Source organism: Carcharodon carcharias (genome assembly GCF_017639515.1).
Source record: "Carcharodon carcharias isolate sCarCar2 chromosome 40 unlocalized genomic scaffold, sCarCar2.pri SUPER_40_unloc_1, whole genome shotgun sequence".
Lineage (NCBI taxonomy): Eukaryota > Metazoa > Chordata > Chondrichthyes > Lamniformes > Lamnidae > Carcharodon > Carcharodon carcharias.
In genome coordinates this window covers 392,470-406,716 of record NW_024470849.1, presented here as the reverse complement: position 1 = coordinate 406,716, position 14,247 = coordinate 392,470, and the positions used below count along the sequence as shown (strand labels likewise).

General features: G+C 57.0%; 1 non-coding gene across 1 annotated transcript; it reads right to left on the bottom strand.

The window, feature by feature from the left end:
- Window positions 1-8,046: 8,046 nt before the first annotated feature.
- LOC121275020 lies at window positions 8,047-8,109 on the bottom strand. Its single transcript, XR_005942343.1, has one exon. It is a non-coding gene; the product is annotated as a U7 small nuclear RNA (small nuclear RNA).
- Window positions 8,110-14,247: the final 6,138 nt, after the last annotated feature.

Here is a 14,247-nt window from a genome sequence, read left to right as displayed (position 1 = left end):
TGAACGGGAAGGGGTTTGGGATTGGGATTGTGTACAGTGGGACTGAACGGGAAGGGGTTTGGGATTGGGATTGTGTGCAGTGGGAGTGAACGGGAAGGGGATTGGGATTGTGTACAGTGGGAGTGAACGGGAAGGGGTTTGGGATTGGGACTGTGTACAGTGGGAGTGAACGGGAAGGGGATTGGGATTGTGTACAGTGGGAGTGAACGGGAAGGGGTTTGGGATTGGGACTGTGTACAGTGGGAGTGAACGGGAAGGGGTCAGGGATTGGGATTGTGTACAGTGGGAGTGAATGGGAAGGGGTTTGGGTCCATTGGGATTGTGTACAGTGGGAATAAATGGGAAGTTCTTTGGGATTGGGATTGTGTACAGTGGGAGTGAACGGGAAGGGGTTTGGGTCCATTGGGACTGTGTACAGTGGGAGTGAACGGGAAGGGGTTTGGGATTGGGATTGTGTACAGTGGGAGTGAAAGGGAAGGGGTTTGGGTCCATTGGGATTGTGTACAGTGGGAGTGAACGGGAAGGTGTTTGGGATTGGGATTGTGTACAGTGGGAGTGAATGGGAAGGGGTTTGGTATTGGGACTGCGTACAGTGGGAGTGAATGGGAAGGGGTTTGGGTCCATTGGGATTGTGTACAGTAAGAGTGAATGGGAAGGGGTTTGGGATTGGGATTGTGTACAGTGGGAGTGAAAGGGAAGGGGTTTGGGATTGGGATTGTGTACACTGGGAGTGAACGGGAAGGGGTTTGGGATTTGGATTGTGTACAGTGGGAGTGAACGGGAAGGGGTTTGGTATTTGGATTGTGTACAGTGGGAGTGAACGGGAAGGGGTTTGGGATTGGGATTGTGTACAGAGGGACTGAACGGGAAGGGGTTTGGTATTGGGATTGTGTACAGTGGGAGTGAACGGGAAGGGGTTTGGGATTGGGATTGTGTACAGAGGGACTGAACGGGAAGGGGTTTGGTATTGGGATTGTGTACAGTGGGAGTGAACGGGAATGGGTTTGGGAATGGGATTGTGTACAGTGGGAGTGAACGGGAAGGGGTTTGTTTCCATTGGGATTGTGTACAGTGGGAGCGAACGGGAAGGGCTTTGGGATTGGGATTGTGTACAGTGGGAGCGAACGGGAAGGGGTTTGGGTCCATTGGGATTGTGTACAGTGGGAGTGAATGGGAAGGGATTTGGGATTGGGACTGTGCTCAGCGGGAGTGAACGGGAAGGTGTTTGGGATTGGGATTGTGGACAGTGGGAGTGAACTGGAAGTGGATTGGGATTGTGTACATTGGGAGTGAACGGGAAGGGGTTTGGGATTGGGATTGTGTCCAGTGGGAGTGAACGGGAAGGTGTTTGGGATTGGGATTGTGTACAGTGGGAGAGAACGGGAAGGGGTTTGGGATTGGGATTGTGTACAGTGGGAGTGAACGGGAAGGGGTTTGGGATTGGGATTGTGTACAGTGGGAGTGAACGGGAAGGGGATTGGGATTGGGATTGTGTACAGTGGGAGTGAACGGGAAGGGGTCAGGGATTGGGATTGTGTACAGTGGGAGTGAATGGGAAGGGGTTTGGGATTGGGGTTGTGTACAGTGGGAGTGAACGGGAAGGGGTTTGGGATTGGGATTGTGTACAGTGGGAGTGAACGGGAAGGGGTTTGGGATTGGGATTGTGTACAGTGGGAGTGAACGGGAAGGGGTTTGGGATTGGGATTGTGTACAGTGGGAGTGAAAGGGAAGGGGTTTGGGTCCATTGGGATTGTGTACAGTGGGAGTGAACGGGAAGGGTTTGGGATTGGGATTGTGTACAGTTGGAGTGAACGGGAAGGGGTTTGGTTCCATTGGGATTGTGGACATTGGGAGTGAACGGGAAGGCGTTTGGGATTGGGATTGTTACAGTGGGAGTGAATGGGAAGGGGTTTGGTTCCATTGGGATTGTGTACAGTGGGAGTGAACGGGAAGGGGTTTGGGTCCATTGGGATTTTGTCCAGTGGGAGTGAATGGGAAGGGGTTTGGGATTGGGATTGTGTACAGTGGGAGTGAATGGGAAGGGGTTTGGTACTGGGATTGTGTACAGTGGGAGTGAACGGGAAGGGGTTTGGGTCCATTGGGATTTTGTCCAGTGGGAGTGAATGGGAAGGGGTTTGGGATTGGGATTGTGTACAGTGGGAGTGAATGGGAAGGGGTTTGGGATTGGGATTGTGTCCAGTGGGAGTGAACGGGAAGGGGTTTGGGTCCATTGGGATTGTGTACAGTGGGAGTGAATGGGAAGGGGTTTGGGATTGGGATTGTGTACAGTGGGAGTGAATGGGAAGGGGTTTGGGATTGGGATTGTGTCCAGTGGGAGTGAACGGGAAGGGGTTTGGGTCCATTGGGATTGTGTACAGTGGGAGTGAATGGGAAGGGGTTTGGGATTGGGATTGTGTACAGTGGGAGTGAACGGGAAGGGGTTTGGCTCCATTGGGATTGTGTACAGTGGGAGTGAACGGGAAGGGGTTTGGGCCATTGGGATTGTGTACAGTGGGAGTGAACGGGAAGGGGTTTGGGATTGGGATTGTGTACAGTGGGAGTGAACGGGAAGGGGTTTGGGTCCATTGGGATTGTGTACAGTGGGAGTGAACAGGAAGGGGTTTGGGATTGGGATTGTGCACAGTGGGAGTGAATGGGAAGGGGTTTGGGATTGGGATTGTGTACAGTGGGAGTGAACGGGAAGGGGTTTGGGATTGGGATTGTGTACAGTGGGAGTGAACGGGAAGGGGTTTGGGTCATTTGGGATTGTGTACAGTGGGAGTGAACGGGAAGGGGTTTGGGATTGGGATTGTGTACAGTGGGAGTGAACGGGAAGGGGTTTGGGATTGGGATTGTGTACAGTGGGAGTGAACGGGAAGGGGTTTGGGTCCATTGGGATTGTGTACAGTGTGAGTGAATGGGAAGGGGTTTGGGATTGGGATTGTGTACAGTGGGAGTGAACGGGAAGTGGTTTGGGTCCTTTGGGATTGTGTCTTTCTCTCTCTGTCTCTCTCACTTTCTCTCTCTCTCTCTCTCTAGCTCTCTCACCCCTTCTCTCTTTCTCTCACTGTCTGTTTCTCCCTCGCTCCCTGTCCCTCTGTCTCTCTATTTCTGTTTCTCTTGGGTCTCTCTGTCTCTCTCACTCCCACTCTCTCTCTTTCTCTTTGTGTCTGTCTCATTTCTGCCTCTCTCTGTGTCTTTCTCTCACTCTCTCTGTCTCCAACTCTCCCTCTGACCTTCTCACACACTCTTTCTATTTCTCGATCTCTATCTCTCTCACTCTAACTCGCTCTCTCTCTTTCTGTGTTTCTCTCTCTGTCTCTTTCTCCGTCTGGATCTCTCATTCTCTAATTTTCTCCCTCTGTGTCTCTCTCACTATGTCTCCCTCTCTCTCTGTGAGTTTCACTCTATGACTCTCTGTCTTTCTCTCTCACGTTCTCTCTCTCTCTCTCCCTTGGTCTCTCTCTTTGTGTCTCTTTCATTCTCTGTCTCTCCATCCCCTGCACTCTCGCTCCATCCCCTGCACTCTCTCTCCATCCCCTGTAGTCTCGCTCCATTCCCTGTACTCTCTCTCCATCCCCTGTACTCTCTCTCCATCCCCTGTACTCTCTCTCTATCCCCTGTACTCTCTCTCTATCCCCTGTACTCTCTCCCCATCCCCTGTACTCTCTCTCTATCTCCTGTACTCTCTCCCCATACCCTGTACTCTCTCTCTATCCCCTGTACTCTCTCCCCATCCCCTGTATTCTCTCCCCAACCCCTGTACTCTCTCTCCATCCCCTGTACTCCCTCACTCTATCCCCTGTATTCTCTCTCCATCCGTTGTATTCTCTCTGGGCTTGTAATGAATATTGGTGGACAGTCTATCACCAGACATGGAGGTAGAGAGGTCACGGAAGGGGAGGGAAGGGTCAGTGATGGACCATGTGAAAGCGATGGAGGGGTGGAAATTGGAATCCAAAATTGACCTATGTTTCTAGGTCTAGACGAGAGCATGAAGCAGCACCGAAGCAGTCATCGATGTACCGGAGAAAGAGTTGTGGGAGGGGGCCGGAGTAGGACAAGTAATGTTCCAATTACCCCATAAAGATACAGGCAGAACTGGGGTCCATGCAGCTACCCACAGCTCCACCCCTTATGTGGAGGAAACCCTGTCTAGAAGGACGAGGGCAGCAGACACATGGGGAACACCCACCACCTGGAAGTTCCCCTCCGAGCCCTTCACCATCCCGACTTGGAAATATATCGGCTGTTCCTTCACTGTCGTTGGGTCAAAATCCTGGAACTCCCTCCCTAACAGCGCCGTGGGTGTACCTACACCACACGGGACAAAATCCTGGAACTCCCTCCCTAACAGCGCCGTGGGTGTACCTACACCACACGGGACAAAATCCTGGAACTCCCTCCCTAACAGCGCCGTGGGTGTACCTACACCACACGTACAAAATCCTGGAACTCCCTCCCTAACAGCGCCGTGGGTGTACCTACACCACAGGGGACAAAATCCTGGAACACCCTCCCTAACAGCGCCGTGGGTGTACCTACACCACACGGGAACTGCAGCGACTCAACCCTCCCCCCCAACCAAACCTTCTCAAGAGTCGGGAGGGGTGGGGGGTGGGGGGGTTGCAATTAGGGACGGGGGGGATAAATTCTGGGCCGGACAGTGCCCAGGAATGAACAGTCACCGGGGTCCACAGCGCAGAAAACCTCCCTCCGGCCCATCGAGCCTGCGGCGGTCAAGCAAGGGCCAAACTACTCTCCTCCTATTTTCCAGCGAGAGGGAGAAAAAAAAAAATTCAGCCTGATATCCGGCTATGGGAGGCAGCGCAGCCCATTCCCCTCCCTCCTGCTGAAGGGAGAAGGCCACGAGCTGTCAATCAACCTCGCCGCGAGCACAGAGGGAGGTGGGGCGATGCCAAACAAGCCAGTCAATGCACAGACTGAGGGGCTCTTTACAGTTCCCAGCAACCCCCCTCCCTCGGTGCACCGTGACAGAAAGGTCTTAGACAGCGACCCTTCCCCATTGGGCCTTGGCGGTGGCCGCCCCAAGACCCACTGTGTCCTGTGTCAGCACGTAGTCCTGGACCTTGGAAAGTGCCAGTCTGCTACACTCGTTCGGGGACAACTCTTTGCGCTGGAAGACCAACAAGTTTCGGGCTGGACCAAAGAGCTCGGTCTTTCACCGAGCTGACGATCCTCCAGCTGCGGTTGACGTTTGTCTGGGGGTGCGTGCGTGCCCCTGGGCAACAGCCCGGAGAGCACGGAGTCCCCGGGTCACAGATCTGCTCGGGGGTGAGCCTCGACAGCGACCACTGCGCCCCTCTCTCCAGACCTTCTTCGCAAAGGCACAATCTACAAGGAGGTGGGGAACGGTCTCTCCCCCACGGGTAGGACCTCAGCACGTAGTGACCCTTGGCGTCCGCGTACCCAGGGTCTGCGCACCGCCCGATGCAGCCGCACACGAAGGTGGCCATCAGCATGCGGGTTCTTAGCCGCCAGCGGCAAGCGAGCGTCGCTCCCACGTGCCCAGTTTCTTTCACACCATCGACGCTCGCTCCTGGCGGCTTCTAACGCGCGCCCTGATCCCTCCTGAGCCACGTATCCCCCAGCGCCTTCAGGCCGTCAGGGGACAAAGGACCGGTCAGCCCAGCTCCCGAAGGACAAGGGCCCCGCTCTTCCTGCGATTCACCTTGGCTGCCGAGGGCCCAGTTCGAAATGGTCGCGGATCCGCTTCAGTCTCTTGTGCCCGGACCCTTCCTGATGGACTCGGCAAAGGGTTCAATGCAACGCGCGAGGTAGAACAGGCGAGAGAGAGAGAGAGAGAGAGAGAGGGGGAGGGGGTGGGGGGGTGGGTCCCCGGTTCCAGAGCGGACTTGACCCGACGGGCGGAATTTTACGGCCCACGTCCGACCGCGGAATGGGCCGCCCAGTTTGTCATTTCCTCCCTTTCCCCCTTGCGCTCGCGGGGCGGGGGCGGTGGTGCCTTTCGCTCCTGGATCCTGACGTCCTGCCGGGGCCAGGGAGCATGCGCTCGGACGCTTCCAGCGGGTCCGGGCCGATCCAGTCCAAACCGAGCCGAATACGACTCCGCCGGCAAGCCGTCGCTCCCGGGAGCCTTACTCTTCTGGAAGGGCTCGAGGGCCTCAGTCAGTTCGTCAGGAGTTAGCGCCTTGTTGTCCCGACTCTCCCGTGTGCTGTCGCCTGAGACCTCCGCGATAGAGGACAGGAAGGGGTGGGAGTGCCTCTTTGCAGTCCGTGGGCTTCACCTCGTACAATCCGGCGCCAGGTCGGACTGCGAAGGCTTAACTGAGCCGTCTTCTTCCTTCGGGCCGCTGGTCGCAGAGCTCTCTCCCGCTGCGTGCCTTTGGGAAGAAGGAACCCGAGCACGTCTTCACCCTGCTCCACGGAGCGGAGTCTGGCCTTGGAGCTCCTCCTCGACCTCGGCCCCCGTCGGCCGCGGCTTGGCATCCTGAACTGCTTCCGTCGGGGACCCGGACGCGGCGTCCGATCTGCTGTCGGGCCTGCCGGATGGTCCGGCCGCCCCGATGCAGCGGTCGGCGTCCCCGCCCGGAGGTCGCTGACCAAACCTGCTGCGTCTGAGAGAAACCCGGACCTTTGGTCCTGCTCCCTTCCTGCCCTCGGTGCGCTCCAAACTGCTCCGCTTGGGACGGGCCGCAGACAGCGTCCTGAACCTCCCCATCGGAGACCTTCCACTCGGGTGACCTCTTGGGGGAGAGGGTGGGGGGGCGGTCAGCGCGGAGAGCGGGGTTTGAGGTGTCCTCTGTTGGAGAAACATCCCCGATCCTTCCCCCAAACCCCCCACATCAAAGAAACCAGCGCCGGGGAAATCCCGGAGGCCGTTGGTCTCCGCCAGCCTCGACAACCACACAGCTCGAGTAGGATCCTCTTGGCGAAGAAGGTCCGATCCATTCCTGTTCCTCGCCCGCTGCCCTTCACCACGACGCGGATGGTCTTGGGTCACCCACGGTGAGGGGTTCGACTGGTTATAGCCATTGCTCTTTCCCCTGGCAGAAACGCGATGAAGGTCTCTCCCCTGCCAGGCTATGGGAGGCGGCGCAGCCCGTTTTCCACCACCCCCCCCGCCCCCCCGCCTCCTGCGAAGGGAGCAAAAAAAAAAACAGCCTGATGTTCGGCTATGGGAGGCAGCGCAGCCAGTTTCCCCCTCCTGCTTAAGGGAACAAAAAAAAACAGCCTGATGTTCGGCTATGGGAGGCAGCGCACCCAGTTTCCCCCTCCACCCTCCCTCCTGCTTAAGGGAGCAAAAAAAAAAAGCCTGATGTTTGGCTATGGGAGGCAGCGCACCCAGTTTCCCCCTCCACCCTCCCTCCTGCTTACAGGAGCAAAAAAAAAAATCAGCCTGATGTTCGGCTATGGGAGGCAGCGCAGCCAGTTCCTCCTCCTAACCCCCTCCCTCCTGCTTAAGGGAGCAAAAAGAAACAGCCTGATGTTCGGCTATGAGAGGCAGCGCACCCAGTTTCCCCCTCCTCCATCCCTCCTGCTTAAAGGTGCAAAAAAAAACAGCCTGATGTTCGGCTATGGGAGGCAGCGCAGCCAGTTCCCCCTCCTGCTTAAGGGAACAAAAAAAAACAGCCTGATGTTCGGCTATGGGAGGCAGCGCACCCAGTTTCCCCCTCCACCCGCCCTCCTGCTTAAGGTAGCCACACAAAAAAAAAAAAACAGCCTGATGTTCGGCTATGGGAGGCAGCGCAGCCAGTTCCTCCGACTAACCCCCTCCCTCCTGCTAAGGAGAGGAGGCCAGGAGCTGTCAATCCACCTCGCCACGCTCGAGGCAAAGTTTGGCGGGGGGGAAAGGGGCGGGACCAGGCCGGGAATGAATGGCAGGAGGCGCGGCCGTGACGAGTTAAACCACGCCCCGCTCCCACAGCAGAAGATCCGCCCACTCCTAACTCGCAACCATTGCGTGGCGCTTGAGCACTAAACACACGTAAAATTCCGTCATCATCCGAGCAACCAATCAGAACAGAACTACATAATGATTTGCATCTATTATTCAAATGATAAGGCGGTTCTAGCTCAAGGAGCCAGAACCTTCTGGACAAGTAGCAAAAGAGCTATAACCTACTAGCTACTTCCCCACGTCTGCTCTCCAACCTGGCGGCTACCACTTCACAGTGAGGGTGGGGATTGGACTTGGTCTAGCTGCAATCTAATCAGTACCTTTCAGCTCAAATATCTTCAATACTTCCCAAAGAAGCATCATATCCCTCTTCAGCCTCCTTTATCCGCACATTAGCTATCAGCACCATGCCGCTCTGAATTGTGGGAGGCGCATCTCATTATGGCACCCGCGTTCTCTGATTGGTCAGACCGCCCAGCGGCTCCCCCCACTGGCCCCCAAGCATAAACCCACCTTTGGCTTGAAAATTGCCCTCGCTCTTCTCCATCCTCCCTGAAGGCGGGTGGGCTCGGCGTTCGTCCAGGGCCGCGTTCGCCGCCCATCACGAGCCTGGCCCGAGTGCGGCCTGCGCCGCCCTGACGAGCCTGGCTAGAGTGCGGCCTGCTCCGCCCTGATGAGCCTGGCTAAAGTGCGGCCTGCTCCGCCCATCACGAGCCTGACTAAAGTGCGGCCTGCTCCGCACTCACGAGCCTGGCTAAAGTGCGGCCTGCTCCGCCCTCACAAGCCCGGCTAAAGTGCGGCCTGCTCCGCCCATCACGAGCCTGACTAAAGTGCGGCCTGCTCCGCACTCACGAGCCTGGCTAAAGTGCGGCCTGCTCCGCCCTCACAAGCCCGGCTAAAGTGCGGCCTGCTCCGCCCTCACAAGCCCGGCTAAAGTGCGGCCTGCTCCGCCCATCACGAGCCTGGCTAGAGTGCGGCCTGCTCCGCCCTGACGAGCCTGGCTAAAGTGCGGCCTGCTCCGCCCATCACGAGCCTGGCTAGAGTGCGGCCTGCTCCGCCCTGACGAGCCTGGCTAAAGTGCGGCCTGCTTCGCCCTCACCAGCCTGGCTAGAGTGCGGCCTGCTCTGCCCTGACGAGCCTGACTAAAGTGCGGCCTGCTCTGCCCTCACGAGCCTGACTAAAGCGCGGCCTGCTCCGCCCTCACGAGCCTGACTAAAGTGCGGCCTGCTCTGCCCTCACGAGCCTGACTAAAGCGTGGCCTGCTCCGCCCTCACGAGCCTGACTAAAGTGCGGCCTGCTCCACCCATCACGAGCCTGGCTAAAGTGCGGCCTGCTCCGCCCATCACGAGCCTGGCTAAAGTGCGGCCTGCTTCGCCCGTCACAAGCCTGGCTAGAGTGCGGCCTGTTCTGCCCATCACGAGCCTGGCTAAAGTGCGGCCTGCTCCACCCTCAGGAGCCTGGCTAAAGTGCGGCCTGCTTCGCCCTGAGCAGCCTGGCTAAAGTGCGGCCTGCTTCGCCCTGAGCAGCCTGGCTAAAGTGCGGCCTGTTCCGCCCTCAGGAGCCTGGCTAAAGTGCGGCCTGCTCCGCCCTCGCGAGCCTGACTAGGGTCCGTCCCATGTCGGGGCCCGGGCTAACTTATGGTCTGTTCTAGAGGCGTCAACATGGCTAAAATTACGGCCTGTTCTACGTCACAGGGCTGGCCTCCAGTGCGGCCTGGTCAATGGTCAGAAGCCTGCACCCCAGTCGAGTGACTGCCCCGCGAGGGTGAAGCAGGGCCACTGTGTTCAAGAAGTCGGTACAACAGCGGCTGAAGGACCAGTGCCCCTTTGGCTCAGTTCACCCTCTGCTGGAACCCTCATGCGTGCCTTAGTTACCTCCAAGCCCCACTATTACCCCCTCTCGAGGCGGGTCAGACACGTTCCACCCTCCGTAACCTTCACCTCATCCGACACTCTGCCCCCCAACCCACCCACCAGGGTCTAACTCGCTCTGACTCCCGTTCACCCATCCCCCTCCCCCTCCCTCTGCTCTCTGACCGACATCGGCTCCCTCCTCGTCCCTTCCTCCCTATCTCTGTAACCTCCTCCAACCCCCTACATCCCTCCCTATCTCTGTAACCTCCTCCAGCCCCTACACCCCTCCCTATCTCTGTAAACTCCTCCAGTCCCTCTACCCCTCCCTATCTCTGTAAACTCCTCCAGCCCCTACACCCCTCCCTATCTCTGTAACCTGCTCCAGCCCCTACACCCCTCCCTATCTCTGTAACCTCCTCCAGCCCCTACACCTCTCCCTATCTATGTAACCTCCTCCAGCCCCTACACCCCTCCCTATCTCTGTAACCTCCTCCAGCACCTACACCCCTCCCTATCTCTGTAACCTCCTCCAGCCCCTACGCCCCTCCCTATCTCTGTAACCTCCTCCAGCCCCTACACCCCTCCCTATCTCTGTAACCTCTATCTTGCTCTCTCTTTCTCTTTCCCCTGTGTCTCTCTGCCCCTCTCTCCTCTTTCTCTACTTCTCATGCACTCTCTCTCTTTCTCTTTCTCACACTCTCTCACACACACTCTATCTTTCTATTGCTCACACATACACACTCTCACACACACTCTCTATCTCTCTTTCTCACACCCTCACACAAACACATTCTCTCTCCCCGTTCTCTCCATTTCTCACACACGCTATCTCTCTTTCTCACCCTCTCACACACACTCTCTATCTCTCTTTCTCACACTCCGTCTCACTCTCTCTCTTTCTCACACACATACTCTCTTTCTCACACTCTCTCACACACTCTCTATCTCTCTCTCTTTCTCACACTTTCTCTCACACACACTATCTTTCTATTGCTCACACATACGCACTTTCTCTCTCTCACACACACATACGCTCTTTCTCACACCCCTTCACACACTCTCTCTCTCCCTGTTTTCTCCATTTCTCACACACGCTATATCTCTCTTTCTCACACTTTCTCTCACACACTATCTTTCTATTGCTCACACATACACTCTCTCACACACACTCTCTATCTCTTTCTCACACTCTCCGTCTCACTCTCTCTCTTTCTCACACACATACTCTCTTTCTCACACACTCTCTATCCCTCTCATTTTCACACACACACTCTCTCTCTTTCTCACACTCTCACACACACTCTCTAGTTCTTTCTCAGACACACACTCTCTAACTTTCTATTGCTCACACATACACATTCTCTCTCTTTCTCACACACATACTCTCTCACACTCACACACTCTCTATCTCTTTCTCTTTCTCACACACACTCTCTATCTCTCTTTCTCACACTCCGTCTCTCTCTCTCTCTTTCTCACACACATACTCGCTTTCTCACACCCTCTCACACACATTCTGTCTCTCTCTCCCCGTTCTCTCCATTTCTCACACACGCTATCTCTCTCACACTCTCTCACACACACTCTATCTATTGCTCACACATACACACTCTCACACACGCTCTCTTATCTCTCTTTCTCACACTCTCCGTCTCACTCTCTCTCTTTCTCGCACTCTTTCACACACTCTCTATCTCTCTTTTTCACACACACTCTCTCTCTCTTCCTCTTTCTCGCACTCTCTCTCTGCTTCAGTCTCACACACACACTCTCTATCTCTCTTCCTCACACATTCTCTCTCTGTCTCTCTCTCACAAACTCTCTCTTTCTCACACTTTCTCTCTCTCTCTCTCTCCCCCACACACACTCTCTGTATCTGTTTTTCACACCATTCTCTCTCTATCTCTCTTCCTCTTTCTCGCACTCTCTCTCTGCTTCAGTCTCACACACACACTCTCTATCTCTCTTCCTCACACAGTCTCTCTCTGTCTCTCTCACACACACTCTCTCTTTCTCACACTTTCTCTCTCTCTCTCTCTCTCCCACACACACTCTCTGTCTCTTCTTTCTCACACACACTCTGTCTGTCTCTCTGTCTCTCTCTTTCTGTCCCTCCCTCTCTCTCCCTGTCTCTCTCTCTCTCTCTGTCTGTTTCCCTGTCTCTCTCTGTCTCTGTCTCTCTCTCTCTCTCTCTGTCTCTCTCTCTTTCTCTGCCTCTGTCTCTGTCTCTCTCTCTCCCTGTCTCTGTCTCTCTCTCTCTCTCTCCGTCTCTCTCTCCCTGTCTGTGTCTCTGTCTCGATCTCTCTCTCTCTCTCTGTTGTCTCTGTCTGTCTCTCCCTCTATCTGTCTCTCTCTGTACCTCTGACAGGCCCCGGTTGACACTTAACCCGCCCCTAGCTGTCCAGGGCCCTGAATGAGGATCCCTGACACAGAAAGATTGTCAGAGCGAGGGGGAGAAAGCCCAGTAAAAACAGTGGAGTCAGAAACAGGTATTTATATCCGACACGTGGGTCAAAACACAGAACAAAAGGAGGCCAAGAGCAGCCTTGGCTAAATTTCACCATAAGATTCACAGTTTTGGAGAGGCCCACAGGCTCCCGGAACAATATTTACACAGCCCGTGGGCCTCAGTTACCCTCTGCCTCAAGAGGCACCTCGCAGGAGTTCAAATGTCAAGGCCCAGGTAGCGTTCGGCGGCCATTTTGAATCCCGGGCCTAGTTGTCAAGGCTTCATCCGTCTCTGCCAAGTGAGGAGCAGCTTTTGTTCATGCAATGCCCCTCTGCCGTCCACCAGGGGGCTCTGGATCTCACTCCCGATGCTCCATTGGCCGTTCGAGACGGCGATGCTGATTGGACGAGCGGGTGCGTTTCGTTTGCAATGACCACAACCCGGTCAATGTTTCTCGGGTCTCGCAGAGTCAGTCCGCTGGGATTGTGTCCAGTGGGAGTGAACGGGAAGGGGTTTGGGATTGGGATTGTGTACAGTGGGAGTGAACGGGAAGGGGTTTGGGATTGGGATTGTGTACAGTGGGAGTGAACGGGAAGGGGTTTGGGATTGGGATTGTGTACAGTGGGAGTGAACGGGAAGGCGTCGGGCACTGGCAGTGGATGGGAGGGACAAGCTGCTGGGCGGATCTGGGAATCGGGGTGGGTGGGTGGGAGGGAGGGAGGGGAGAAATGGGGGGGTGGAAGGGGGTGTCACGGCCGATCCCCTTCCCACGGCGGTGTCTCCGGGGACCTGCCTCCCGCCTCCCCCGGCTCCCCTCGGAGCGCCTCGCCATCCCCGTTGGGGGCGGGTGGCGGCCGAAGTGGGGAGGTTGGGCCCCCACCCTCCCACCCCCCCCGCCCTCCCCCTCCACCACCCCCCCAAACCCCTGCTGCCACCTGGCCCTGGCGCTCTTGGCACTGACCCGGCGCTCGATGGTGGGACGGGACGGTGTTGCGGAAGCCCTGGGCGCTGAAGTAGCAGACCGGGGGGGGGGTCCAGGCAGCAGTTGGCGGAGGTCAGAAGGGTGGTGAGCTGCAACGCCAGGGGGGTGACCCGCTCGGTCTCGGTGGGGCCCCGCCCGTCGGTCCTGAGGAAGGCATAGGCCAGGGGCGCCACGTTGTCGGGCAGGAAACAGGCCACGAAGATGGCAGCGCTGACCACCAGGAGGCGCACCAGCAGGTTGACCATCTTGCGCCGGCGCAGGGCAGGTCCTCCTCCTGCCCGTATACGCCACAGCAGCGTGCTCAGCGTAAGGACCGAGCAGCACACCACGGCGCCCAAGGGCAGGAGGAAGCCCAGGAAGAGGGAGCCGGCCACTTGGCAGAGGAAGTCGCCCAGCGCCCAGGCATGGGTGGTATAGTAGGAGGAGGCGGAGGGGCAGGGCCAGGGTGAAGAGCAGGCCGCAGGCCGCCAGCTTGGCCATGTAGACGACTGTGCAGCTGGTGAAGCGGTAGAAGCGCAGGAAGATGGCCAGCGCTGAGGCATTGAGCGACAAGCGGGCGATGAAGATGGCGGCGTTGCCCACCAGTAGGAGGCGGTGGAGGGCGTCGTGGTCAGCACAGGTGGAGATGACCTTGCCCTCGCACATGGCCGGCAAGCTCGCATTCATCTCGTCCCCCTGCCGCGACCCCCCCCCCCCCACTCAACTGGCGCCGCCACACGATGGTGATGCTCGCCTCCCCTCCTCCCCGCTTCCACCGCTCTCCGGCCTCGCGCATGGGCTCCGGGCGAAGACGCTGGCTCCCTCGACGGTGGGAGGGGGTGCGGAGTCGGGTCAGGGGAAAGCCTTTCGGACAACGGCCCCAGGCCCCAAACCAATCCTCGGCGACACCTTGGGTGGGGGGGAGAAAGCAGACAAAGAGACAAGAGGTTAGTCGGCGTCCGGTGGGTTTTGCCTCGCAGTTCGTCGGCGCCTCACGCCAGGGGAGGCTTTTTGCCAACCCTCCCCCCAATCTCTAGCTCCCTACTGTTACATACACATTATACTACACCTCCCCCAAAACGTCTCTCATTTTAAAGAGATT